At 43.1% G+C, this 23,813-nt stretch overlaps 1 long non-coding RNA gene across 1 annotated transcript; it reads left to right on the plus strand.

Moving 5' to 3' along the window:
- Window positions 1-9,129: 9,129 nt before the first annotated feature.
- On the plus strand, window positions 9,130-12,100 carry LOC308322109. Its single transcript, XR_013964685.1, has 3 exons — window positions 9,130-9,275; window positions 11,732-11,927; window positions 12,013-12,100. It is a non-coding gene; the product is annotated as an uncharacterized lncRNA (long non-coding RNA).
- The last annotated feature ends 11,713 nt before the right edge of the window (window positions 12,101-23,813 follow it).

Raw genomic sequence — 23,813 nt, forward strand, 5'->3', positions numbered from 1 at the left:
ACAGCTATCAGCTGAACCTGAATAGGTAACCCCACACCTAGATGTTCTATTTTAGATTATACATCATATGGGGTTACATTCATTTCCCCCGATAATAGACATACTTTACACTTGACATTGTGGAACACCCCTACTCCTCAACAGTACTTGGCACCTTCCCCCCTTCTTAAAGTGCCAGCACTGGAAAGGCCATACAAACACTGAGGTTGCAATAAACAACAAGGTTAATAAATGGAATGTTTTCCCTTTGTGTATCATTTCATTTGTACATCCTGTAAATGCATACATCAACAGTATTGACATTATATGATATGATTATATGGACCTGTCTGCCCCACTACCCACAGTCTGTGTGGTGTGTGCGTGCGTGCAATGTCCTTAATCCGTGTGTATGTGTGTGTGTGTGTGTGTGTGTGTGTGTAGGGCACGGGCTGCCCCGTGACAAACAGAAATTTAAATTCATAGTGAAATTAATCCTTTTACAATGTTTGAAAGCCTGATTCCTCTTTACAATGAGGTGCAACTTGTAAATATGTATTTGTGCAATGAGTGACACAGCTTAACTTGTGGCAGTGTTACTCATTTCACAAAGCACTATTCTTGTAAATCAGATACTGTACAGTATCTCGCATCGCTATGGAGTATTTTGGAGTCTATAATACTCCATGGCGACGTGGGATGTATAAACCAAAAACCACATATATAATGACAATTGCTCTGCACCGGTAGAATTACTTTTTTTCTCATCATAGGTCGGAACAAACATGGTGGAGTATTTGGAGGCCGCCATATCGTCCAGGTCTATACCCGTTTGTGCTACTCCTTGCAGATGGGACAATGTGCTCTCAATCCTTTGTTGTGATCTCAGGCAAGGCTATTGAGACTGAGACGGCTCTCGCAGCTGTGGACACGTGTTTCAAGAGTTTTTATGTCTTTGACACACACTATCCAAGTGAGTGTACGCCTACTTGGCAATTCTTCCAGAGTGCGGTTTATGAACTTGATGGAACTGTTTCCCCAGCAGTGAACTTCCTCAAAACGGCAGTACTTGCTTGTAGTACTAGGTAAGCTGGCCTGGATGCCCCCCACCCATCCCCACCTTTCTCTCTCCTCTCCCTCTATCACTTTCTCTCAGAGCCATCTGTCACCTTATATCCAAGGACAGTAGCCTGTGTTTGTTTCCTCCCCATTGTAACCAGGGACGTGCTGGGGGCCTAATTTAGCCTGGTAATTTTGGATTGGGAGTACAGACCATTTAAATTTTTGCCACTGGCTGCGCAGTGATGTGGATTTAGGTCTAATTTATGTGGTATAAAGATTGTTGTCAATCAAGGCACCTTAGGCACTTTATGTTAACTTATATAGTTGCCATGTCCATAATATGTTTACAAGAGTTAAATCTCTGTTTTCTGATTTTCAATGTTCATTTAAATGCTCTCAGGGCAGTGGCATGTGTTTCAATTACAATCATAACTGCAGCCTCACTCCCTATCTTCCGCCGTAGTCTGAAGACCCACCTGGGTCAGAATTTTACAGCACCTGAATTCAGAAGCCTGAAAACTTAAGCCCTGGATGTGGTGTGACTATACCCCATACACTAGCAAGGCGTTGGCCATCAGAGAAAATTACTTACAAATACTGGAACTGGATGCAGAACAGGCATCATTGGTACAGCAGGCATCTCTGGGTTTCCAAGTTTAGGCATTTCTTGGTTTGTGAGTACAGGAATCTCCGGGTTTGCGTTTTGTTGTTGTAAATCTAGGCACTTTATGTTGCCTCATAACTTTGTATATAGTTGCCATGTCCATAATATGTTTACAAGAGTTAAATCTCTGTTTTCTGATTTTCATTTTTCATTTCATTTAAATGCTCTCAGGGCAGTGGCCTGTGTGTCGGCCTGTGTGTCATGTGCATAATAAGAGTTTAATCTCTCAGGTTTCCAACCGTTAAATCACTCAGGTTTCTGATCACTTTCCATGTTCATTAAAAAAATGTGTGTACTGTATTTTAAACATTGGTTCATTGAAATGCTCTCAGGATACTGGTGCACAGGTTAAATACTTGTGGTTACTGATGTTTTAAACGCATGTGGTTCATTTAAATGTGTGTACTGGTGTTTTAAACTTTGATTCATTTAGATACTCTGTGGTTACTGATGTTTTAAAAGCATGTGGTTCATTTAAATGTCATGGTTACATTTTGTTTTAAACGTGTTAATTTAGGGCAGATTCACACTCCGTCCGTTTGATTCAAATATTCCCGAATACGATTTCCTGGTCCCGCCAATAACTGTTGTAGCGGGGGGAGCTCGCGTCGGGGTGCCAGTCAGAGACCCAGTCTGACAAAAAAGGTTAAATAATAACAGCCCCAACAACCGTACAAGGGATAGATAAATAATAATAATAATAATATATCAACCCCTGAACAAACAGTAGACACACAAGAATACCATACACAAGCATAAAGGAAAGACGCACACACAGAGGACTTCATTCAAGTGAGCAGTGTATTGTAAACAGTGAACCCAAACCCCAAATCAAATAATAAATGTTCACGGTTCAATGTTCCAAGTTCAATGTTCCAGCACGCAAGCAACAGTATCACAGTTTGAGAATGTCCCCCCCCCCCCCAAACAAAATAAAAGAACGAAACAAAGTCAGTCCGACGTGAGATAGTCACGGTCAGAGCGCTGTGAGTGAGATCGCTTACTGACAGGTGATGACGCGTTCAGTACGTTTCCTCATCATACGATCCAGAGGACACCGTGTTGTCAGCGACATCAGCGCGAACCGGGCGTCGGACGAGCAGCCACGCTCCGTCGGGGAAATCCCTATCCTTCCTTCTGGGTTGATGCTGATTAATCCCACTGTTCACGAGGCCCCGTTTGTCTCTCACCAGCCAGAGGTAGGCTGCACACAGACACTATCCGCGGGCGTCCGAGGTGACAGCTGTCAGAGACGCCAGCTCACTTCCTCAAACTCGCTCCCGTGCCATTCATCCATTTTTCTTAGGCCGTGACGTGACGTGCGTGCGTGTGCATGTGCGTGCGTGCATGTGCGTAGGAGAGCGTTAAAGGCGCGGAGCGCCACACTGTCTAAAGAGGACGAGACGCAAAGACAGTCCTTGGTCCCCGCTGGCCTTGATTCTTTCGCACCCGAGTACACTATATAACTGTATTCAATGTGTTCACATTGCATTGATACGTAACGTATCCGAGTCCACTTCAATTGGTCCGGAGACTACCTCCATGTGGTCCTGGGAACGGTATACGCAGTATTCCCACTACCACATCTGCCAAGTGGTCCCGAGTGCACAACTGGGTGTACATCTGCCCGAACATGTGTGAATCTGCCCTTACATGCGTCTGTTTTTATGTCTGATGCAGTCAAGTTCATGGCGGCTCCAAAAAAAAGACTGACTTTTGAATTTGAATAAATCATTATTATTGTCATTGTTGTTGGTGTGAGAATATATTTGATCAATTCCATGCTGTATTGATGTTGGTACCATTAGGAGAGATAACAGGCAAATGCTGAGTAATGAAGATGCCAACAAGATGTATCACACAAAGTTAAATTGATTTGTGCCATTAAATGTCAATTATAAAAGACAAAAACCCATTATAAGTAATATGATTATAATATAATCATATTACTTATAATGGGTTGTTCCCTTTTATAATTGACATTTAATTGGCACAAATCATCAATTTAACTATTAATTAATAACTTAAATTAATAACCCAACATGCTGGGTTTAAAGTGATCCCTGGCTGATAAGAATTGTATCCCTGAAAACATTATACTTGCCATCTATAACAAAAATGTACCATTGAAAACACATATGATATCTTCTTCTGTTTAAAATATATATATATATTATTCCCAAGGGGGCTAACAAGGGGTTAAACTGCGCGGAGCGGCGCACAATTATGACGTCATGCGCCTCCCTTTCTGTTTGTTGTTGTTTTGACAAAATGCCAGGCTGTGCTGCTTTAGGTTGCGTTTACAAATTGAAAGACTTCAAGGAAAATTGCGTGAGTCTTCACTGCTTTCCCAAAGATAAGAGCTGGAGAAAGAAATGGGAAAATGCTTGCGGAAGAATAAAACTTCCCAAAGAGCCGCGTCTTTGTTCGAGACATTTTTCTCCCGATGCGTTCGAGTCGTTTGGTCGACTACAGCTGGTTAAAGACCTTACAGGTACTGCTGGTGGTTATAGGACATTACTAAAAGCAGATGCCGTGCCTACTATATTCTCCAGTCATGGCCGATGCAGAATCTCAGACGGACAGTATTTACATGTCGGATGCGGGAGAACAGTTTCCAATAGATGTTCAATATCCATTGTCTATGGACCATGTTTATGCAAGTAAACATACTGTGTTGAAAAAACAACAGGAGGAGGGGCACGGTGGCACAGTTGGTAGTGCTGTCGCCTCACAGCTAGAAGGTACTGGGTTCGATTCCCGCTCGGGGCACTGTGGGTGCTGGCGGCGTGTTTCCTCCTCCGCGTCATCAGTGCCCATACCCGAAGGCGGGGTTGGCGAAAGGGCCTTTCTGTGTGGAGTTTGCATGTTCTCCCCGTGTCCCCTAGGGTAGGTACCCTCACAAAAACATGCAGTAATCCTGGTCTCTAAACTGCCTCCCCCTGGCCAGCCGGGGCGGCTGATGGAGGGGAAAGGAACTGGTTGGAATAACGTGTTCCTTCCACGCGCTACGTCCAACCAGGGAAACTCCCCCCTGTCAGGTGTAAAGGAGCAACTTGGACACTCAGGCATGAAGGAAGCATGAGTTAAGTCCGTTGCTCTCCCCAGGTTGGCGGAGGGTGTGTAGAGCCCAGGATCACATTAGATGATTGACACAGGGGTGAAAAATGGGTTACAAAATCGTGGGATAAAAAATATATTAAAAAAACAAAAAAAACAACAGGAGGACATTCAGTCACAGGATCTCTTCCTCTCAGATGATGACATTAGCGAGGAGAGTCAGCCACAGACACAATCTAGTTCAGATTATATTGTAAATTCATCTGATCACTCTCAAAGCACACAGGAGGCATCACAAGATTCATCTGCCTCCCATAACAAGGACAGGGTTTTTCTGGTTTTTGAGAAACAGTTAAAACTATTGTTTCAACGTTGTTCAAAATGTGGCTCATTGATTGACATTAACCATGACATGAAAGAGATACCAAATGAAGGATCACAGCTGACATTAGAGCTCACGTGTGCTAACAGTTGTACTTACAGATGGCGTTCTCAGCCTTCTCAGAGTGGGACTAAAGGGGCAGGGAACCTGCTTTTGGCTTCATCAGTTTTTTTCAGTGGGATCCACTTTTCTAAATTTGAACGGTTCTGCAGTAATATGAACCTCAAAACTATAAGTGAAGACACTTACACAACACTGAGAAAGAGGTATGTGTTTCCTGTTGTTGAAAAAACATGGCTCAAAGAGCAGAGTGCAGTAGTGACTACCTTGAAGTCAGAAGAAGCAGAAGTTGAGCTCTGTGGTGATGGGCGGTGTGACTCTCCAGGCCACTCAGCCAAATATTGCACATACACATTTTTAGATGTGCAGAGTAAAAAGGTTGTAGACTTCAAGGTCATAAGCCGCACAGAAGTGTCCAGTTCGAACACAATGGAAATAAAAGGCTTCAGGGATGCTCTTAAAACCATTGAAGATCATGGAGTGACCGTCTCTACCATCTCCACTGACAGACATCCACAAATTGTGAAGGAAATGAGGGTGTTTAATCCAGGGAAACACCACGAGTTTGATCCCTGGCATGTGATAAAGGGTGTGTCAAAGAAACTGTCCGCACTATCTAAGGCCGCAGTCACACCAATCAGACAAGCGTCTCATGGTTGTCTGATGAAAAGCATCAGACAAGACAGCTCCCAATGCATTTCTAATGGGAGTCACGTGGTCTCATCAGACAAACGTGTTTCATGGGGGGGGGGGGCGAGACACACGACACAAAACATTTTGTAGGCCACAACCTGAAGAACAAGGCGGCACCTCAGACAAGACAAAAAGGGTTGGGTTTACCCGCCAACCAATAGGAGAGAAGGTCCGTTTGTTACGCTGCACTGGGCGGTCTTTTCACACTCTGAGTCTGTTGTTTTTTTTCTGCATAGTGCAGACACGGAAGAGGAAAGCCTATGCACTTTCGTATTAACGAAAATGATTTTATTATTAAGTAAAGTAGTTTGGTCTGTTCCAGTAAGCAATTCAACAGGAAAATATAATCCCTGCCCGTCGTGGCCGAACAGAAAATTAAAACAAACGTTATAATTCAAGGTGCATGCATTTTCACTCCTAATGCTTATATGATTCTGCCCTGTGTTATGATCTGAGTGCCTATGCTGTGTAGCCTACTTGTACGACTGTACGTGAATATACAAATGTACTAGATATTTATCGTGTACACACGCACACGCACACCCTGCATTGACAGAATGGACCGGAGCTACTTATAAACTGAAAAAGTCGCTTGTTTAACGTGCCACGGCTGTGACAGCTAGCAGCTGCAGCTGTCAAACTAGCAACAGGCTACCCAGCTAACATTTCCCCGCTAGCTACCGCCTCCCGCTGTCGCCTTCACAGCGTAGCACGCCCGGGCGGGCTTGGACTTCCCCCCGCTGTCCGCGCGTCAAACGATCGCACTCAGTTACTTTACAGTTATGCCATGAGTGTTCACTTCGTAAAAGTGTGTCAACCCCCATCGTCTGCCAGAGAAATGCCTGCTGCCTCTTAAGGTTACATTATTATATCCTTATACTACAAACTTATACATCTTTGGGGTATTCCTGAATCTTATGTCATATTATATGGTACATAATTATGCAATTATTAACCCAAAATACAGTACAGTACAAGAGGAAATATCAGATTCCACTAGAAGGCTGAAACTAACAATTACACCTGACATATTACATTCAATCATTCTTGATTTGTATATAGAATTGTATAATTGTAAGTCTCTAAATGTTCTGATGAATTGAAAATGGTGGGCCTGTGTAAACAAGTGTCCAGTTTTTGTATTGAGTTCTACTTTTGTTTAAATGTATAGGCCTACTCATTCTGCATAGCTGTTTATAAATCAATACATTGAAACTGGGACTCAACTGATGCAAATTAAAGTTGTTGTTATTCAATTGAGCCATTTACACGTCACATATATGTTATGCCATGAGTGTTCACTTCGTAAAAGTGTGTCAACCCCCATCGTCTGCCAGAGAAATGCCTGCTGCCTCTTAAGGTTACATTATTATATCCTTATACTACAAACTTATACATCTTTGGGGTATTCCTGAATCTTATGTCATATTATATGGTACATAATTATGCAATTATTAACCCAAAATACAGTACAGTACAAGAGGAAATATCAGATTCCACTAGAAGGCTGAAACTAACAATTACACCTGACATATTACATTCAATCATTCTTGATTTGTATAAATGGTAAATGGTAAATGGTGCATTTATATAGCGCCTTTATCCAAGGCGCTTTACATAGATTGTGCATTACATTCACCCATTCATACACCGATGGCAGCGGAAACCATGCAAGGCACCAACTAGCACATCGGGAGCAATTAGGGGTTCAGTGTCTTGCTCAAGGACACTTCGACAGTAACTCTGGGGGAGCCCGGGTTCGAACTGGCAACCTTGCGGTTCCCATCCAGGCACTCTACCCCTGAGCCACCGCCTCCCGTATATAGAATTGTATAATTGTAAGTCTCTAAATGTTCTGATGAATTGAAAATGGTGGGCCTGTGTAAACAAGTGTCCAGTTTTTGTATTGAGTTCTACTTTTGTTTAAATGTATAGGCCTACTCATTCTGCATAGCTGTTTATAAATCAATACATTGAAACTGGGACTCACTCAACTGATGCAAATTACAGTAATGTTATTCAACAGTGAGTGACTTGTGAAATGACGCGAGTCAGTTGACCAATGGGGTCCTTCCTAGTACTTCCTGCTTTATCTCTCTCATTGCATAAAGAGGGAACTAAGCTGTAGGTTGTTTGTCGTTGTCCTCCTCAGTTCATACTTAGTTGAGTTCATACGATCTTTCTTTGAGACTTTGACTTCATATCGTCGACGTTGTTCCACGCTCCCAAGGCTAAAAGGTACGTTTTGACAAGTTTTTATCCTGTTTTGCAATTGTAAATGTTCCTAAATTGTCTGTATACTCTTAAGGAAATAGCTCTTATAGCTAACGTTGTAACCCTAAGCTATATACAGGGGGTGGTTATAACGTGGTATCGCCCGCATTAGCGCTTATACCTGCGTCTGCATGGTGAATTAATTACTGCTTTATTACTTCACATGTTTTATATTTGCGAGTGTGGCAAACTGGTTGTATTAAGGCACAATTAACTTGCTGAACTCCCCCGAATGTATTGCTAATGCTAGCATAGCTATCTCCATACCATAACAATAGAACGTCAAGCTAGCTTTTCCGCTTCCGTTTCTCTAGCGTTTGACGTCAGCACTTGTTTACATTCAACAGGAATATGTAAAAAATGTTATATGTGTTACACAAGTTTGTTAGCAATGTTGAGTATGGGTTGCCAGCATGTACTGTAGAAACCCCCTATAAGTAAATAACATCAAACGGAGGGGGAAAGTGCTAAGTAATTTACACGTGGAAGGCTTTTCCCCTGTATGACTCATGTCTTTTTAGATCAGCCGTTTGACTACAGCCCTTGTCACAAACTGTACACGTATGAGGGCTTTTCCCCTGTGTGAGTCATGTGTTTTTGTAGAATACCAAACTGACTAAAGCCCTTGCCACAAACTGTACACATAAAGGGTTTTTCGCCTGTGTGAGTCATGTGTTTTTGTAGAATACCAAACTGACTAAAGCCCTTGCCACAAACTGTACACATAAAGTGTTTTTCGCCTGTGTGGGTCCTCATGTGTACTGTTAGATGACCCTTTAGACTAAAGCCTGTGCCACTGTAATTTTCAACTGCTTCTGGTACAATGTTAATGTGTAGTTTCACAATTTTAATCACAATACTTTCTGCTACAGCTATCTGCAGTTTCATCTGCCAGTTTCAGCCTCTACCAGTTTAATCTGAGCCTGTTTTCTACATAGGTGAGTCTATATGGAAACATTATTCTGGTAGTGTTGGGCAAAATGGCTGTCTTCAATGGGGGCGGGGTTGCAAAGTACTGCAATTAATGTGTCGTTTCACACTTCACAGTACTGCCACCAGACCCAGCCAGTTCCATTCCAGAGGATCACCTGTTTTCTAGAGGTAAATTCATATGGTATACTTACACTGCTGTTTTCTTTTCCAGAACACCACACACCTGCACAATAGATAGAGATGGCTTCTGGAGTCAGTTACTCAAGTCATAGGAGAAGAATCCGCAAAGCCACTGCAGAGATGTGCAGTGAAATGCGGCAGGTTAGAGCCAGACTGGAAAGCAGTGACTGCAATGGACCACAGTTGGATCATTCAATCCAATTCCATTCTGATCTGAGGGTTCCCCAGGATGTCCTTGCTGGAAGTGTTCAACATGAGGAATTGCAGCAGATAAACCAAGCCACACCTGATCGGGTTCCCCAGGATGTCCTTGCTGGAAGTGTTCAACATGAGGAATTGCAGCAGATAAATCAAGCCACACCTGATCTAAGGGTTCCCCAGGATGTCCTTGCTGGAAGTGTTCAACCTGATTTGAGGGAGCACCAGAACCATGAAGCGCAAGCAGAATCTGACCCAGAAGAGGAAAGGGATGGCGAATGTGAATCTTCTGCCACTTCAGACAGTGACCCAGATGAAGATGATTTCCTGTCTGAGTTGGCAGATTGGGCAATTGAGACTAATGTTCCACATGCCACAGTGAAGAAGTTACTCAAGATTCTTTCAAAACGGATTCCAGGACTGCCTAAAGACCCCAGAACATTGCTTAGAACGAAAACGGTGACCGACATAAAAGCCAGTTCTGGTGGATCATACCACCACCATGGACTTAAAGCTGGCATCGTGACTCGGCTGACTGAATGTCCAGATTTGGCTTCGCTAGACACCATATCCCTACAGATCAACGTTGATGGCCTAAGTTTATTCGAAAGCAACAATGACCAGTTGTGGCCTATTTTAGGACTAATTGAAAAATATGAAGATGGTATCCAGCAGAACAAGGTGCCCTTTGTTATTGGTATCTACTCTGGCGATGCAAAGCCAAAGTCACTCGATTTTTTAGAGGATTTTGTGGAGGAGGCCCGGCAATTGGAAGTTGATGGCATTGTCCATGGTGGTAAGCACTTTGCCGTCAGCATTGCTGCGTTTCTTTGCGACGCCCCTGCAAGAGCCATGATAAAAAATGTGAAGGGCCACTCTGGTTACTATGGCTGTGATAAATGCATACAAAAGGGTGAATACTATGAAAAGAGAGTGATTTTTCCTGACAGACACGCCCCACCCAGGTCAGATGATGACAGACTGGACGAACTCTCTGAGGACACTCATCACCGTGGGGAAACCTCCCTCTCATCGCTCTCCATTGGCATGGTGACACAGTTTCCTCTCGATTACATGCACCAAGTTTGCCTAGGGGTGACAAGGAAGATGCTGTATTTTTGGATGAGAGGACCCGGCCTGAGGACAAAGATTGGAACTGCAAGTGTTAAAGAGCTCTCCTGTGCACTTCTGAACCTACGTCCCTACATTCCATGTGAGTTCAACAGAAAGCCAAGGCGAATGGAGTCATTTGAAAACTGGAAGGCAACAGAGTTCCGCACATTCCTTTTGTACACTGGACCAGTCGTTTTGAAGGGGGTCATCCCAGACAACCATTTTTCCCACTTTATGCTCCTCTCAGCAGCCATGACCATCCTGCTCAGTGCGTCTCTGTGTGCCAATGACCAATGGGTGGCATTTGCCAAAGAAATGTTGGATGTCTTTGTGGAGGACTGTGCTAAATTGTACGGCAAAGAGAAGCTGTCTTATAACATGCACACCCTGGTTCATCTCAGTGAAGAGGCAAAGAGGTATGGTGCGCTGGATAACATATCTTGTTTCCCCTTTGAAAACTACCGTGGGCAGCTTAGAAGGTATGTGCGGAACGGACAATCCGTTCTTGCTCAAGTCTGTCGACGACTATCTGAGAAGGAGAGGATTAGTGTTCGACGTGCCACCAAAAAGCCCTGTGCCCTACAAAGGGAGCACTATACTGGACCCATCCCAGCTGGATTTCGAGTACGAAAACAATTTCAAGAATGGCACGCAAGACATTACACTGTGAAACGGTCACAAGGCGACAACTGTGTCCAGTTGCAAACCAATGAAGTTGTTCTCGTGGAGAATGTTGTCACTGATGCAAACAAAGATGCCTTCATCATCTACAAAAAGTTCAGGAACCAGGGAGATTACTTAAGTGATCCGTTGGCGTCATCAAAGATGGGAATATTTCATCTTACAAATGTGAGGGATGAGCTGCATTACACACAAGTGACCAACATTTTGAGAAAATACACACTTCTACCATATCGGGATGGATTTGTGGGATTTCCATTGTTGCACTTGTAAGTAATTTTTGATGACTTTTTTTTTGTCACTTTTATTTTGGTCAATATTTTGAAGTTATTTTTAACAAACTGTTACTTTTTTTCTGTTGCGTTTAAAAACATTGCATTTTTTTTTGTAGCCCTGTTGTGATTAAAACATTTTAATTTAGTTAACCAACTGTATTCCATTTTTCACTTCAGACCATGCCGTTTGCTGTGGTCATGTTTGTGGAGGAGAATAAGGTGGCCGTTGTACCACGGTCCTGGTGCACGGAGACAGGGCAGTGTTATTGGCCAACGTACACATCACAGACCCGAATAAACAGAGCAGTGACGGCACAGGAGGAAGCGGCTGACTCCTGGCCTCTGTTTTCCATTAAACTGTTAAAGACACGAGGTCAGTGTTTTTCTTTTGAATTTAATATATTCATTGAAGATTTGTAGTTCAACCCTACTTAATTATGCCTCGTCTAAACTTGTAGCCACGGAGGTAGAAGCACGACAGTGCCTTCAGCGGGCAGAAGCAGGCTCGGAGATGGAGTCGGACATGGACGGCAGAAGGAAACGAAAGTAGGTTAACCCATTCAGGGTGGGAACCCCTTTTGCTGTTTTAAGCATTATGTTATACTTTGTGGTGGACATTTGGAATATATTCTAAATGGGTTAATTAAGCTGGGTCAACAATGGCATGGCATTCCTAAAATTAGCATCTTTTCTAGACCAAACACACGCTATGGCTCTGACTCGGAGGATGACGCACCACCCAGAAAGACCCACCGGGGCAGTAAGGAGAACGTCACACACCGACATCCGAGTTCCTCCAGTCGAGCGCAGGAACTCAGAGAGAAGAGCAGTAATGAATTACTTTATCGATATGCAAATTGAAATGGTAACAAAAACATTTTTTAATTGAATTACAAATTGTATTTGTCTTTAGGAACTCTACCAGTCCAACTGAAGACTGCAGGTGTTGCATCGTTGAGTCCTAGTGGTGGGTAGTTTATTTTTGTGACAATATGTGCTTATCACTCATTATTGCAGTGTTTGAAATGTATACACTCTGTTTTTACAAACTGCCTTAACTTATGTGTTTTAGTGTCTGAATCACCAAACCCCATGGTGCGGCCACCAGTGAGCCATTATGGCAGTAGTGATGGTTAGTAATTTTTTGATCTGATTTGTTTATCAATAATCAGTGCTTGGTGTGTGTGTGTGTATATATATATATATATATATATATATATATATATATATATTTTTTTTAATGTGTTATAGATCATCCAAGTCCCTCTCCAGTTGTTCAGAGCAGTGCTGGTTTGTATCTTTTGTAACTCATCCTGTGTTAGCGTTTCAACAATCTGTTTTGAGTTGTATTTTCAAATGTGTCAACCGTCTGTGTTTTAGCTCGTCCAAATCCACAGTACTCCTCCTCCTCCTCTTTATATCGGCCACGCACACTATTCAGCCCAGTTACATCATTGAGAGAGGATGACAGTTCTGACACGGGTTAGTTATTTTCTTTTCTGACCGTATTTGTATACAGTGGGCAGAAGTGTACAAATCACTGCTTATATTGTAGTGAAACAATCACTGCAACTCTGCATTTATTGACCACATTTCCTTGTGTAGGTGCCATTCTGAAGGAGATGCTGCAGCAGAATAGGCTTCTCATGAAGGAGGTGACCAGGCTCACAAAAACGGTGGCCACTGTACACCAGGAGATGCTGGAGATGAGAGAGGAAATGAAGGACCTGAGAACTGTTAACTGTGAGTGGACGACTCAATAAAGCATTACACTTGTTGTTAAGCATTGTTATACTTTAGCCATTGAAAAATAGCAGATCTACAAGCTCATAATACGGCATAATTGCCTCACCTAAAGTCCAGCTTCATATACACACCGTAAAACAACCCATTAAACCTCCACCCCCCCCCCCCTGTAGTTGGACACATGACTGCGATTCAGGAGGATGTCCGTCACCTGAGGGAGGATGTTCATGTCTTGCGGAAAAAGCAACATGGCCCTACCCACTTGGCTCCACCAGAGAACCTTGGACTCCCCTTGGCCAGCATCGCCACGCTGACTCAGCTCGAGGTCAAGCTCGCTGAAGATGACACAGTTGGTGATGGCATCGTAAGTTTTAATTTGCAGACCATGTAATGCTAAATCTATTTATTGTACTTATTTCCATGGTGTTGGATGTTTGTCTTAAAGATATTTTTGGATTTTCATTGTAGGTCTCGCATCTAGCAACAAAGGGTGGGAGGGACGTGAAAGACGCCATCTACAGGATGATGCCCCTCCTGATGACAGATGCGGTGGCAAAGGACCTCAACTGGACCGGGTTAAAAAAAACCCGGTTCAAAGAACTAAAACTTAAGGACATTTTGCATAGTAAGTACTGATTATGTGGACTAAAATGAAGTAAATGTACAGTAATTTGTTCAATGTATGACCTTGTTGTTCTGTCATTCCAGGGGCTTTGAGATCTATTGAGAGCTGCAAGGAGGTGACCGAGGCGGTCTTCGAAGACCAGGTCAAGCGATATCTTAAAGGAGCCCGAGACCGTCACTCGGGAAGAAAGCGCACGCCAGGCAGCCCGGAAGCTCAACCGGTGACCGAAGTTGCATCTTTTTAACCCATTCTGGGCGGGAACCCCTATTGGTATCTTACCTCTCAGGCCGGGCACCCATATTTGGGTTCTGTACAGTATTCAAAAATGTAATTTTTTTTGATGCTATATAAATATTTGAAGTTTTTCAGAAACCTTAGGTCAGGATTTAGAGGCGTTTTTAGAATCTGCCTTAGGCCTAAATGGGTTAAATATGTTTTTTAAATTTTTTTGAAAATTAAAGATTAGTAGCCTACCCTCACAAAAACATGCAGTAATCCTGGTCTCTAAACTGCCTCCCCCTGGCCAGCCGGGGCGCCTGATGGAGGGGAAAGGAACTGGTTGGAATAACGTGTAAGAAAATTAAAGAAATGTATTAATTGGAAACTAGTATGCAACAATGAATGACGATTAGGCTGCAGGCATATAGTAGCAAATGAGCGGTATAACTTTAGGCACCAAACCAAAGCATACAGTTGTATTAGGCAGTCAACAGAATACATTTGAAGTCAATACAGTACAGGGGAACAATTAAGGGCTTACTTTGGTCAAGTACACATGCATGGCTGGAGTAGTGGGTAGACTCTTGAGATCTGCAGGTGCTGCATGTTGCCTGTGTGAAGGCTGGAGACTGAGTGTGGGGTGAGTTGCTGGTTTATGTGGCACACCTAAACTGGGATTGGCTAATGAGTTGAGTGGTGTGATGGCAAACAGGTGTCTCATTATGGGTGCAGGGAATGGAGAATGTCCACCAGAGGCTGACAGTCAGACAGCATACAGATAATTCACAACCATTTTTAAGTCATCTTTTTCCATCTGCACCAACTCTCTTCACCTAAAATAGCCGATCTACAATAAATGTTTGTACATTGTTTTTAATTTCATTAAATGTATTTCAGTTGTATATTAATTGCATTTCTGTTAAATTGTTAAATATGCTAAAGTGTCTTACATTTATTTAAATTGCCTTTGTACATTATTTTTTTAATAAACAAAACAAAAGGAAGTTCACATTGGTATGGTGCTGCATTATTTCATATAGGCCTAGGTCTACTTCAACAGGGGAAATCTACAAGCTCCCAACATGTCACAGCTTTATTATGTTTCTATAAATATGTGGGAGGGAGGTGAGCATGGGGGAGGAGGGGTGCGGGGTCGCAATATATATGGGGGGGGGGGGGGGGGTGTCATAAGACAGCTCCACGCTGTCCTGGTGCTGCCTTCGGTAGCTGACGTTCGAGGCGCGGCAGAGTAGCGGGGCGCCGGCTACACGCGCGTCGGCGCGCACGGCACACGCTGATCAAGAACGACGCGGCCACATCGTGCGACGCGCCCGGCGGAGGACACGATCGGCGGCGCGCGGCGACCGCCTCACGCAGGCGGCGCGCCATAACTTGCTAGCTGGGTAGCTGTAAAACTAGCAACAGGCCAGGGCTGACAGTCCGAATGTCGGCAATCCAGTTAAAAAGCACATCAGTAAAACTGTGTATCCGAACCTTAAAATCCATATGCTGTCTGCAGTGGTTAAAAAACAGGGCTTAAAAAGAGCTTAAAAAGACGGAGCTTCGTCATTGAGCTGCTGCTGTGTTTCAGGGTTGAGCTGCTTAACGTTCGGTGTGCATCGTTCATCGCTGAAACTACGCGACTATATTAAAATTTCAAATACTGTCTCAGCAGTCTTTTGATTCATATGATTCAAAATCATATGATTTGGTTGTTAAAATAAAATAAAACTGTTAATATGAATGAACATGTTTTCAGTTCGCATGGGCAGTGCGCATTGGACTGGAGATTATGAAAGAGTCGTAGCCATGACTTATATTTCTGAAAATTCTACTGCTCCCAAACAATCATTTTGGGCATGAAATGTTATGATTCCCCCCCCTTTTTTTTAATAACATTAACATCGAGGTGTCCACTTCAATCTGTCGTCTCCTCTCCTGAAGTAACGCTGAACGGTCTGACTGCAGATAGGAGAGAGACGTGCGCCCAGGCGCCCCATGGCTAACAGCCTGAAATGTAGCAAGTCGTGTGTTGTGGTAAAATGGATGCGCTTTATTAAAAATAATGGAGTCGTTGCTAAGCTCTCTCTGGCGCGTCTCCCTTTCCCTCTTTCTCCTCGCCACCAACATCGCCAGGACAAGAGCCCTCTTTCTCCTCCAAAAAAACATTTTGTCACCACAAACACGTTGACACAACCAACAAGCTACTAGCTACTGTGTCCCGCAGCTAACAGCGTAAGGACAACAACAGGCAACACGAACACGTGGATCTGTTTCCGCATGTCCTCGCACCGCCCACGCACCGCCCAGATTACGCAAAGCATTGTGGTACATTGATGCGACAAACGACAAGACAGATGAAACCATAAAACATTGATTAGATGCTTGTCTGATAGGTGTGACAGGCGCCTAAGCGCAAGGAATGTCAAGGCCTAGCAGAGTGGATTCCATCCATTATCAATCATTTTTGGTGGAGTGCACAATCGTGTGAGGGTGATGCCGTGCTCTTGAAAGAAAAGTGGACATCAACAATACACCATGTAACCAATCGACATGACTGGCCAGGGAACAGGCACTACCACCAATGTCCTCATGCTCCCCTTGATGAGAGGAGCCAGAGAACAAAGCTATGGTTAAGTCCAGGATGTGAAGCCCACAATGCTCTTGTGAAGATTGTGACAGACAAGCGGCTTTTGAAAGACCTGGACCATGTGACACAGTGCATTCACACAACATCACTGGAGGTATGTTCATATACAAGAAGTTTCACCTCAAACTAACTAGTCAGTATTTTTTCATGTCAGGATGTTACTCATATATTTAATATTGTTTTCTTTTTATATATATAATTCAGGTGTACCACTCCATGTATCTAAAATACCTTCCGAAGCGGACCCATTTTGGATATGAGGTGATGGTCCATGCCTCCATGCTTGCGGCCCTGGATCATAACAACAATGTGAACAGGGAACAGGTGGGTGAAATATAATTTGTACATTATTATTGTAGGCAGTTGTTTTCCACACACCATCAGAGAGGTGGAGCATCAGACAGTCCGAGCCCTTTTTAATTCACATGGTGCAAGTAAGAATGACATTTTGATGTATGGGGTCACATCTTCATCAGGTCAGGTCATGACCTGACGAAGATGTGACCGATACATTGAAACGTTGACATTTTTACCTGCACCCTGTGAATTAAAAAAGGCTCGGACTGTCTGATGCTCCTGTGTCTGTCTTCCTATCCTATTTTTTTATTTTTATATTTGGAATCTAGAGTTGCAATACCAACCCTTGACAGCCCATACATCCAAATAGAAAATCTGATTCTATTAAACGTTAAACTCACCAACATTGCAGCTGTACAAAAAGCTTGAACTCCTGATGACAATGCATGTGTGGTATACTATAGCAAGCATTTCAAAACAAACATGGGTATTTTAGGCAGGCACAGTGCTGCCTATAGGTGAAACTAAAGTGCAGTTCCAACTTTCTCACACAACAAATTTAAACTCACAAAAGCAATGCAACCAAACTGTGCTTGATCACTTGGATCTATTTGTAATGTTTATAATTGTTTTTCCACATTTCTGTTTTGAACAGGCTGTTTATCAAGACGGGGAGAGTGTTGGTGAGCCCCGGGTCAAAATTGCATGGAGCAAAGTCCACCAGAGTTTCAGAGCAAGACCAGTGATCGTTGAGAAGGACTACAGCTACATGGAGGCCATGGTGGCAGATGTTCTCTCCTCTCCTCCTGTGACGTATGCAGACCAGGGCATGAGTGTGTCCCAAACACATGTCATGGCTCCAAGAGAAAGACCATCAAGATCACAGATAATTTCTGATACCATGCAGTTTTCTCGTTTCAAGCAGCCAAATGTCATCTAAATCCTAATCGTTTTCTCACTTTTCTGTGTGTTGCTATAGCAGTGATGGTCAAACTTTTTCATGTCAAGGACCCCCAAAATGATATGTATTAGGCCACAGACCCCGATCTCATAATTTTGTGAAGAATGGTGCAGCACTAGTTGGCTGTCCAATTAATTTGAGTTACTTTGTTTTTGCTAGCACTTTGATGTTGTCTGTCTAAAGCCACAGTAGTTGGCTCCAGGTGACACATTCTGAATGTAGTAATGTCCAGCAACTACAGACTAAAGATTAAATATTTTCACGGGGAAAAAATGAAAATCATGACCTCAATTCTGTTCTAGTGGTTGAGTACACACAGAGTGCAACAATTGTTTAAAAAAAAATAGTTTTATTTAAACATCATTAAAGTCAATCCATGCATCATCTATTTCATCCTCATCAACATCTTTATATCCTGTATAAATTCCACTTGCTTCAGGGTAAGTCGATCTTATTTTGTTCACTGCACACGATGGAATAACCCTGCGGATTCTTTTCCCCAGCCAGCCATGCATCCACCAAGTGAACTGACGATATGCAGCATATCTGTAAGACCTGAAACCAGAATAACAGAAAATATATATACCATTACATTCTGAATGGAAAGTTGTTGGGGCAAAGTTGTTTGCTATGGTAAATATAAAATGTCACTAATATAGAAGCAGTATAGTCATTGTTATAGAAGTAGGCCTAGTTAATTCTACTGTAGATATAATTATGTGCAAAATAATGCTGGCAGTTAGGGCATTGTGTCAGTGGTGTCATTGAATGCATTATCTTGTTGGTCAGAAAGGGATCAACACAATTTAATCCATGATACACTTTATACAAGATACCTTTTCTATTATTACATTTTCTTTGGTGCTATGTAGAGAAATGAACAGTGAACATGGGCTGATGTTTTTACTTGCCTGTTGGTGACATCGTTCCTATGAGGTAGACCTGCACTCTGCCTATCATGTAGGCTGACGAGGGCTGCCCATAAAACATCTCGATTGAGACAGACTGGGAGAGACAGCGAGATCAATTCGTGGCGGTGGCGACTCGCCACGACCTATTTTTTTACGCCATGGCGTATTCTTCATTATCCGCCATGGCAGAACAGAATCCGCCGTGGCGAGTACAGAATCCGCCGTGGCAGCGACTCGCCACGACCTATTTTTTTACGCCATGGCGTATTCTTCATTATCCGCCATGGCAGAACAGAATCCGCCGTGGCGAGTACAGAATCCGCCATTGTTTATTATTTTTTTGCGTGCCGTGGTGCAGGTTTTATTGTCCTAGTAGTACTATTCTCGGAATTATTTCATCCTCTTGTAGCGTAACGGTTAGCGCTCTCGCTAAAGTTCTTTTTTTACCCGTACATACAGTGTGTGTGCGTGCGTGCGTATACAGTGTGCGTGCGTGTATGCGTGCGTGCGTATACAGTGTGTGTGTGCGTGCGTGCTTCATCGTATTTATTATTATTATTATTATTATTATTAATATGCAGGTAATAATAATAAATACGATGAAGCACGCACGCACGCACGCATATACAGTGTGTGTGCGTGCGTGCGTATACAGTGTGCGTGCGTGTATGCGTGCGTATACAGTGTGTGTGTGCGTGCGTGCGTGCGTGCTTCATCGTATTTATTATTATTACCTGCATATTAATAATAATAATAATAATAATAAATACGATGAAGCACGCACGCACACACACACACACACACTGTATACGCACGCATACACGCACGCACACTGTATACGCACGCACGCACACACACTGTATGTACGGGTAAAAAAAGAACTTTAAAAAAAAAAAGTTTGTTTTTTGCAAGAATCGAACCTGGGTCGGCACAGTGCCTTGACTATAGGGGCGAGAGCGCTAACCGTTACGCTACAAGAGGATGAAATAATTCCGAGAATAGTACTACTAGGACAATAAAACCTGCACCACGGCACGCAAAAAAAAAAAAAACAATGGCGGATTCTGTACTCGCCACGGCGGATGCGTGCGTATACAGTGTGTGTGTGCGTGCGTGCGTGCTTCATCGTATTTATTATTATTACCTGCATATTAATAATAATAATAATAATAAATACGATGAAGCACGCATGCACACACACACACACACACACTGTATACGCACGCATACACGCACGCACACTGTATACGCACGCACGCACACACACTGTATATGCGTGCGTGCGTGCTTCATCGTATTTATTATTATTACCTGCATATTAATAATAATAATAATAATAATAAATACGATGAAGCACGCACGCACACACACACACACACTGTATACGCACGCACGCACACACACTGTATACGCACGCACGCACACACACTGTATGTACGGGTAAAAAAAGAACTTAAAAAAAAAAAAGTTTGTTTTTTGCAAGAATCGAACCTGGGTCGGCACAGTGCCTTGACTATAGGGGCGAGAGCGCTAACCGTTACGCTACAAGAGGATGAAATAATTCCGAGAATAGTACTACTAGGACAATAAAACCTGCACCACGGCACGCAAAAAAAAAATAAACAATGGCGGATTCTGTACTCGCCACGGCGGATTCTGTTCTGCCATGGCGGATAATGAAGAATACGCCATGGCGTAAAAAAATAGGTCGTGGCGAGTCACTGCCACGGCGGATTCTGTACTCGCCACGGCGGATTCTGTTCTGCCATGGCGGATAATGAAGAATACGCCATGGCGTAAAAAAATAGGTCGTGACGAGTCGCTGCCACGAATTGATCTCGCTCCACCTGCAGACTGGATCAAAGCTCTCGTGTGCTGTGATGCACATGATTCCTGTAAAACGAGAACAACTGTAAGCATTGTTTTTTGGGTCAAGACACTCAATGCATTTTTATCGAGTGTCGTATCATAGATATGCAAATGTTAACATGGATAAAGAAAAATCAACATGATAGTATGGAGATCCAAGGCTAATATAAAACTAGCTCTGGTATAGCTCTAATGCCAGCAAAAGCAGTAAGGCTATTGACCAGAGCTAGTAGCTATAAAACATGACGATGGAATTAAAATTGATTATAAAACTACATAATGCTTAGCTTACCTTGAACATTTCCTGAGAGAAAGTTGAGCTCTTTGCAACAAACACTTTCCTTTTCTTTGGACATTGGAACACACTTTGTGCAAAGACACCACCTATTTTGCCCAACTCTCGCCTCCTCGCCTCTCTGATCATCATCATCACCTTCATCTACATTTTCAATGTTGTCCTCGTCGTCCCTAAGGATGCGCTCAGGTTCAAACTGAAAAGGCTGAACAGACATGCTATGCTATCGGAGCCGAAGGTTGGAGCGTGAGAGAAAGTAAACATCTAGCAACGTGTGTATAACGTCCCAATTTACCCAGCAGTGCATTGCAACGTAAACAAGTTGCAATGCACATAGGCTACTAGGTCGAAACGTTATGAATTCAACTAGTCATATGAACGACTAACAGAAAAGCAACTCAATACTTCCCGAGGTTAATATGAGCATCACAAAAATGTTTTAAATACGTCTATAAGCAGCTTCTTCGATGTATTCCATACGTTCCTATGAGCTGGAATACTCTGTGACGTCATACCTGCGCCCGGGTGATATAAAATGGCGCCCCCATGGGATTAAAAGAAAAACGATTTTTAAACAGAAGAAGATATCATATGTGTTTTCAATGGTACATTTTTGTTATAGATGGCAAGTATAATGTTTTCAGGGATACAATTCTTATCAGCCAGGGATCACTTTAAGGAACCCAGCAGTGTAGTCAATGTGAACCCTAAATTGGGTTATATAAACAACCCAATTGAGATATTTAAACAAGATTCAAGATTCAAGACTTTATTGCCATGTCAACAGAGTTGATTGGAATTTGTTTCAGTGCACTAAAAAAAACATACATACGATACATCACATAATCAAACAGAACACGATACAAGAGTACAGACATCATATGAGGGGGACCAATAAATAAGAAGAATGCAAAACGTTACAATTCATGTTGAATAAATAAATAGCAAATTCATCACAGTTCATCGTTTTACAAGGCAGCTTCACGCTGTAAAGTGCGAGTGAAAAGAGGGTCAGCATTCAAGAGGCGAACAGCCTCGGGATAAGTGCTGTTCTTGAAGCGGGAGGTATTGCACTTTAGAGACCGGAGTCTCCTACCTGAGGGCAGGGGTGCAAAAAGAGAGCAGGCAGGGTGGGAGGGGTCGGCGATCACCTTCTGCATTCTGCGCTTAGTGCGTATGGTGTAGATAGAGGAGACGGATGGGAGGTCGAGGCCAATGATTTTTGACGCTGTGCGTACCACCCTTTCAAGACGTTTCCTCTCTAAGTCAGTGGTGTTTCCATACCACACTGTGACTGAGAAGACGAGGACACTCTCCACAGTGGCTCTGTAGAAGTGAACCAACGCCTCCCCAGTCACACCGAACTTCTTTAAGAGGCGTAGGAAGTGAAGCCTCTGGTGGGCTTTACTCAAGATGTTACTAGTGTTAACTTCCCATTTTAGGGAGCAGCATATAGTGGTGCCAAGGAATTTAAAACTCTCAACCCTTTCGACAGGCTGGTCATCGATAACCAGGGATGGGGGCATAATCCCCTTTTTCCGGAAATCAAATATAATTTCTTTGGTCTTAGCCAGGTTTAGGATAAGGTTATTATCAGTGCACCAGTCTACGAGGGCTGCCACCTCGGCCCTGTAGGCTGATTCGTCACCATTTTTAATATAGCCAACGACAGTTGTGTCATCTGCATATTTAAAAAAAGAAACAAATTGAGAATGTGAAATAAAGTCATTGGTATAAAGTGCGAAGAGGAGGGCTGAGAGAACGCCCTGGGGGGCCCCAGTGTTAAGAGTCATGGATTGAGAGAGCATGTTGCCAATCTTAACCACTTGCTTCCGGTTAGACAGAAAGTCTAAAATCCAGAGACAAAGAGAGTGATTAATACCCATGGTCAGGAGCTTATCAAATAATTTGATGGGCAAGATCGTGTTAAACGCAGAACTGAAATCAATAAATAAAACTCTAACATATGTGGCAGGGGCCTCCAGGTGCTGTAGGATACTGTGGAGGCACAGAGACACAGCATCCTCTACAGACCTGTTAGCTCGATAGGCAAACTGGAAATTATCCATCTCAACATTGGACAGGCGATTACAGACAATGCGTTCAAATATTTTCATCACGACAGAGGTCAAGGCGACAGGCCTGTAGTCATTCATGCCAACAGCATTAGGCTTCTTAGGGACAGGGATAACCACAGCAGATTTAAAACAAGCAGGGACTTTGCATAGTGTAAGAGACCAGTTAAAAATACCAGTAAAGACTGGAGATAATTGGTGGGCACAGTGCTTTAAAGTAAAAGCAGAGACCTGATCTGGGCCTGCTGCTTTCCTGCGGTGTTTAAGGAGGAGGGTTCTTACCTCTTGCTCACTAATTATAAAGGGAGGGGGGGTAGTTTGTTCTATACTAACTGCTGCTGCTTCACTGGGATGGACATCTCTGGGCATGTCGAATCTACAATAGAACTCGTTCAATCTATCAGGGAGGAGGGGGTCATCATCTGGGGCTCGGCGGCTGCCTTTATACCCTGTGATGGTCTGCATCCCTTGCCAAACACCCTTGGTGTCATTGGCACGTAGCTTGGCTAGCAAACTGTCAGTATATTTGGCTTTAGCTTTTTTCACAGCATGTTCAAACTCATATCTGGCTAATTTAAAAGCCTCTTTGTTGCCACTCTTAAAGGCTTTGT

The sequence above is a fragment of the Protomyctophum bolini genome, assembly GCF_963924005.1.
Source record: "Protomyctophum bolini genome assembly, chromosome: 10".
NCBI classification, from domain to species: Eukaryota; Metazoa; Chordata; class Actinopteri; order Myctophiformes; family Myctophidae; genus Protomyctophum; species Protomyctophum bolini.